Consider the following 6000-nt stretch of genomic DNA (forward strand, 5'->3'; position numbering starts at 1 on the left):
GTAATAGAGAAAAGGGCTCAAAATGCCAACCTTCATCGAGGGACATTTGTAGCACCATGTTATGCATGCTTTAGATCCTCGATTAATAATAAAGTATCTCGAAAGCATGCACACCCCAAATAGTTGTGTTTCGTGCGTCACAAAAACACAGGGAACAATGCCTAACAGCCCGAGAAGCTCGTAAAACTTTGTTGCCAAATGTTGCGAAATCGTGATCATTGCAGTTTGGCCAGTTTCTGTAGCTCAAGGACGACGATAGCATCGTGTTCTCGGCTTCGTTCGTTGGGTGTGGTAGCCTTGACCCTCGGGTGCGAGATAAATTTTAATATTATTGTGCTCCCATATTCATTCTCACACACGCTGCCTCGTTCGCTTACTCCCCCAGATTGCGTCTCAAGCGTTTAAACTATGTGTCACCAAAATGGTATCGTTTCGATTTTGGATTCTGCGGCACTGAATGTCTCTCTGTTGACCGACTTGGTCTTCGGTGTTCTCACTGTGTAGGTGAAATCATTTTGAGCTGGAATGGCAGAGAATCGTCCGAGTCGAAGTCGTGTTTTGGGAAAGTTACTTCGGTGTCCGCCTTGGGGAAGTTTTGACCCACTTAAGCGTGAGGAGAGTGTTCGACGCGCGCCATCACCGTCGTTGTCGTCGGTGGTCGTGTGGTGCGGTCGCTTGATTTTTGTTTGTTGCCTTGCTCCGGGTAGCCCGAGTTGGCACTTTCTCATAGACGCCAACATCACACGGTTCACTAGAGCTGTAAAGCTCCCTAGCAGCCCGCTAGTGGATAGTGTTAGTGTGCCCCCAGTTCATCGTCGGGAAAAGGGCCTCAAATGTAATAGGGCTCCAATACACATCAGCAGTGCTGCGATCAGACCGTGTTGGGAGAATAAGTTAGTGACTTTCACTGTGGTAAAGCATAAGAGATGACCGTGGCCACCGTGACGCAGCGGCGGCTGGAGCAGTGAGGAAACGGTTGGATGTCACTGCTCACCAGAGGCAACATAAATCGAACCAACAAATTTTCCGCCTTCTCGGGCCGAGGTTAACGGCAAGCACAAGCACTACTAGGGCAATTGGGATACCGGGGGTTGGTCCTACTGTGGCTTTTTCCTAGAAAATGAGCTTTGGTCCAACAAGCAAGCGGTCTCGAGGGTAGTTTGGTCGATGAGATTATGATTAACCTTCGCTCTTTGATCGTCAATTTATTGTGGAACCCTTTTTAGGGTCTTCGACTACTAAATGAAATAAATATTGAAGGGCCTGGGTACAGCCACTGGTTTCAACTATTAATTGTGTATGATACTACGGGGAGGACCCTTTCTTTAGTTCGAAGCGCTACATAATGCTTTAGCACGATGCACGATGCTTTGACTTAGCAGCTTTGAAATGGAATACGTTTCCTTTAAAATAGTAATGTGCTGTGATGAAAGGGTAATAACTATATGGATGATTAAAACTAGCCATATTCTAGCCTAAGGAAACTGATTTACTCGGAAATCTGGCCAAGCTGAGAGTATAGAGGATCTTTTATAGTACCTTTCTTTTATAGCACCTTATAGTAGTAACGTACGTTCCTCCTACGTGATCCTACGTTGAATTGGTAATTATCGGCATAAATTCACTTCAGAGTTTATTTCCATCGAATCGTGTTGAGCTTTTATCGATTCATTGACGAAGAGAGTGAGAGAAATGATTATAAATGAGTGTAAGTAAAGGCAAAAATACAAGTACAGGTTTTTGCTTAAAAAATGTCAAATTAATAGATTTGCTTGGGCTTTGAACCAGGCAAATTTAGGCTCAGAGTATTGTGTCCTTAAATCAAAGTCATAAAACATAATTAAATTAAACAATTTGTAATTGTTTGCCATAAGTAGAACTGTGTATCGTTTTGAAAATTTTTATAAGTTCGCTTATTAAGCTATATATGATGTTCATAAAGAAAGATAAATTTCTACAATGGTCACGGACTTCTTTCTTTCCATTCTGAATAAGATGCCAGGCGATATGTCCAAGGGCTACTATCAATTTGTTCCCGCTCCCGTTGACTGTACCCGCTCTTTTGCGATCTTTTTTGCGATTAAAAACGCGAATGGGGCATCACACATGGCATAACCCCTCTTGTCTCCCGCGAGAACTAGAGCTTCTTATCAATCGCAGCAGATTCTCCGCCTCTTGGCCTGTGGCCTTTTCGAGGGAGATTAAAAATTGAATGAGTAATAAAACAAATCGAAGCGGAAATGAAACAAACAAACATAAAAAGATCGAAGTAAAGCTGTCAAGTGGATGAGAGCACTCAATGCACTCTCAAAGACCTTCACGATCACCACTCTAAGCAGGCGACCCCCGGGTTCAGGGTGTGTACGGGTTGCAAAGCAAATGACAGAGTCCGTCCGGCGTGCGTTTGGGGTTTGCCGGTGGTGGTGAAAGGTAATAAAATTATTGATTTAATTTCCCTTTCCGCCGGTGTGCAGGCAGTGCACAGCAAGGCCATCCTGTTCCTCTTCGTTCAACGACTGTGCTAACGAACCGCCAACCGACAACCGGTAACCATAAACATCGTTGCCGAAGAATTGACGGAAAAAGGAACTGCGTTGTATCTTGGGCGGCTAACCTATATTTCTCTCGTGACTACGACCGACAACCTCTCTTCCTGCTCCAGCGCGGAACACCCGGAAGGTTTCGTATGATGGTGACGGTGGCGGCGGTGTAAAGGTTTCCCTAGTTTCCGATTTGTTGCGGTACGTCAAACACTCTCCTGGAAGAACGTTGTAGGAAATCTGTTCCAAGTTCCCTTTTTTTTGCTTCGCCTTTGTCGTTGGTTGTTGGCAAGCTGGGTCTGAGAACCCTTCCTAGGAAGTTTCTAGGTACCATACCCGGCGAAGTAAATTGAACGACAAATGGACCTTTTTCTGGTCTCGCAACTTACAACTCATTTGTCGTTCATTCCTGGTGGTGCCCACGTGAGCAGCAATCACAACTGGCAATAATTGGTCGACTACCTAGGGAGTGAAAGGATTTTTAGATGTCTGGTCAAGCAAGCTAGTCAAGTGGGCTGCTACATACCAAAAGGTATTAGATGTAGTGATGGGGAGGGAGCGCAGAGCACGATTTTCGGTTTTTTTTTTTCTAGAAGTAGAATTAAGTATAGGTTGTAGGTGAGTTCTGTTTTCGTAATTAAGTGTTTTACGTATTTAAAAATAATTGTAGAGCAATTCTACTGTTATTGTAAGGCACAATCGTGGTTCAATTTGCAAATGGTTCTAATTGATGTTCCGAATAGATCTGTAACGTGTATCGCACTGATATTTGTGGCATGCGTTGCCTTATGATAAGCAATCACAGTGTAGTGGTTGTGATTGAAGTCAGTCTTTTGTATTTGCACTCCATTTCATGGCAGGTGCAATAAAATGGGCAAATATTGTTAATGCTGCAAGCACTGTTTGTTAAACTGATAACAAAACCACGTGATAGCATTCCGGCGGCATCATCATGATCAATTTGCTGTATTGTTTGCTCAATTTGCTGTACGGTTGCTGTATTGTTTAGTAACCGTCCGATGAAACTTACTCATCAGAGGGTGGGACTTGTATCTCGTAATCGGGCCACACTCGATAGCAATGGGGGGAATTGCGATGGAAAGTTCTGAAGAAATCATCGTCTGATGATAACAACGGTAGACCGGCATTTCTGAGTGGCCTGATGATGGGGTCACACCAAACTCGTCTCAGAAGTCAGATGAATCATGGGTTAGGCGACAGTTAGGCAGACACGCTATGCCTGGTGGAATGACGCAGATGACTCTTTGTTTGAATTGGAAACAAATACTCTTGAATGCTCGCGTTAATTGCAACGCGCTATGTCGATGCGCGAAGTGATCGTGCACGATCGCCCCAGAACGAGCTTGCTACCCCTACCCTTCAACCACGGGGAATGGGAGCGTGTTGCAGCTGTCATGTGGAATGGATGGGCTTTTTGGGTTTCCTGTTTTATTTCTGGTTCTACGGCTACGTGTCTTACTGGTCGCGAGTTTCTCCCGCGAGAGAGCGATGCGTTGGCCACCAACGGGCATGGTGATGATGATGATGAAACAAGACTCGCAACATAGCGGACGCAATTTGAACGGGCCGTCGGCATGAGGGACTCTTTGGCATGATGGGCGAGGGTCGTTTGGAGCTGTGGGAACAGTGTGTGTTTATGTTTGGTTTTTAAAAAGGCCGAATGCAAAAGCATAATGTATGTGGGGTCGCAATGCTACTGCTGCTGCTGCTGCTGCTTCAGCGCACGCAACCGCAACTCCAACGCAGGGCGATGGTATGAGCGCCTCATGCGCGTGTTGCTTCAGACGCGATGGCGATTTCAAGATGTTGAGTGATGGTGACCACGAACAGGGAAACAAAACAGTCAGGAATGCATTATGTTGCCGAGACGTGGAGGGCCCAGCTTCAGAGGTTGGTGAATCGGCGTTTTTCAGCGGTCGTTTTGTTCCAATTTGCTTGGTACGTTGCATTCTCAGACGGTGCGGAATTAGATAGAGATACAACTCGGTAACGCGGGAGGTAGCGAAAAAGGCCATATTAATGGGGTGTACACAAAGGCCATAGCAAAGTTCGTCGAGAATTTATTTAATAAACACATTTACGGGGAAATATGGTTCGTCGTATCCAAGCCAATCCGGCACGTTCTCTGCACACCGCGTGTAATGCATAGTATTTCTTGTAGCTTCTTGTGCGCTCTAGTAGTACGTGTTCGTTCCACGATTCCGCAGTACGCCCGAGGTGCTAAAAGAATAATTTTAGAGCGCATTATTCTTGGTACGCGCCAGCATCAAGAAGCAGACAAGACAAGCCAGCCGCTTCTTGTCGTTGTTCAGTAGCAGAAGGTCTCGGAAGCCCCTAGGATTCGGTAAGTTTTCTTTGCCAAGTAACGTACCGTATCTTCATCATGAGTCATGGTAGTATGGAAAGACGGGAACTACGCTGCAACAGAAACGTGTTCCGTTCGTTCATGCTACGGGGCAGGTACTCGTTGGTTCACTAGCTTCTTGTACCGACGCATCCCTACTATAGCATCGTCAATGTGTAAGCTAATTATTATTAGCTTTTTGCCTGCTGGTTTTTCGGTGCAGACGAATTAGTGGCTGCAACAGGTTTCCGTCGCCTGCAGCAACCAGTGCAGTCTGTTTCTACGACGCCACCACGATGCTGTTGACCAGAAACGAGGTCATTCTTGAATCATGAACCATCCGGGGCCCTTTGGGAGGTTTCGATTTGTGATTCACTCCGGAGCGCCAAGTTCGAAATGGGGTGCTGCCACAGTAACAGCTGATGATGGTGTACGGATGATCAAACGATGATGACCGTAGCCAGTACCGGGAGAATCGGCCGGCCGGAACCACTGGAACGCATTGGATGGAAAAACCGGTATTTCAAAGTGGTGATTCCTGTCTATGGGTAGTGCGGTGGTGTGGTCATAAAAAAGCGTGACCAAGAGATATATCATCAAGAAAACCAAAACGAAATAGAAAACCACGAAGAACGCCATAGCCCGGTGATGAGAGAGTGGTTGATGCGAGTGAAGGAAGGAATATATCTGTTACCAACAGTGTGGTAGTTGCTTCAGAGTTTCCGTTTCTCGGTGCTACTGAACTGTTTCGCTATATTTGGTACCGGCGCGGCCCGTTGGATGGTTGTGTTAACTTTTCTTTCCGGTTTTTTTGGGGTCTCCCAGACCGCTGCACTTGTGTAATGATATGGTCAAATAGAACCTGATTGTGAGTCATCAAACGTGGTGGCCGTGAAACCAACTCGTTGCAGTTGGCGTTGTTACAAAGAGTACGCATTGTCTGTTGGTACATACAGAAATATAATGACTGTTAATGAATCTGTATTTGAGTGGACAAAAAAATGCATTACTAGAATAAACCAAGAAGGTCATTTTATTTTGCATATCTTATCGAATCAAGGACAAAAAAAAGGTAAAGTTGTGAATGGAAAACTT

General features: G+C 45.4%; 1 protein-coding gene across 4 annotated transcripts in view; it reads left to right on the forward strand.

Moving 5' to 3' along the window:
* The window catches only part of LOC125954684 (prominin-like protein), a 40624-nt gene that overhangs the window by 19104 nt on the left and 15520 nt on the right, over positions 1-6000 (forward strand). The window lies entirely within an intron of this gene.

This window comes from Anopheles darlingi, chromosome 3 (assembly GCF_943734745.1).
Source record: "Anopheles darlingi chromosome 3, idAnoDarlMG_H_01, whole genome shotgun sequence".
In the NCBI taxonomy this organism is placed as follows: domain Eukaryota; kingdom Metazoa; phylum Arthropoda; class Insecta; order Diptera; family Culicidae; genus Anopheles; species Anopheles darlingi.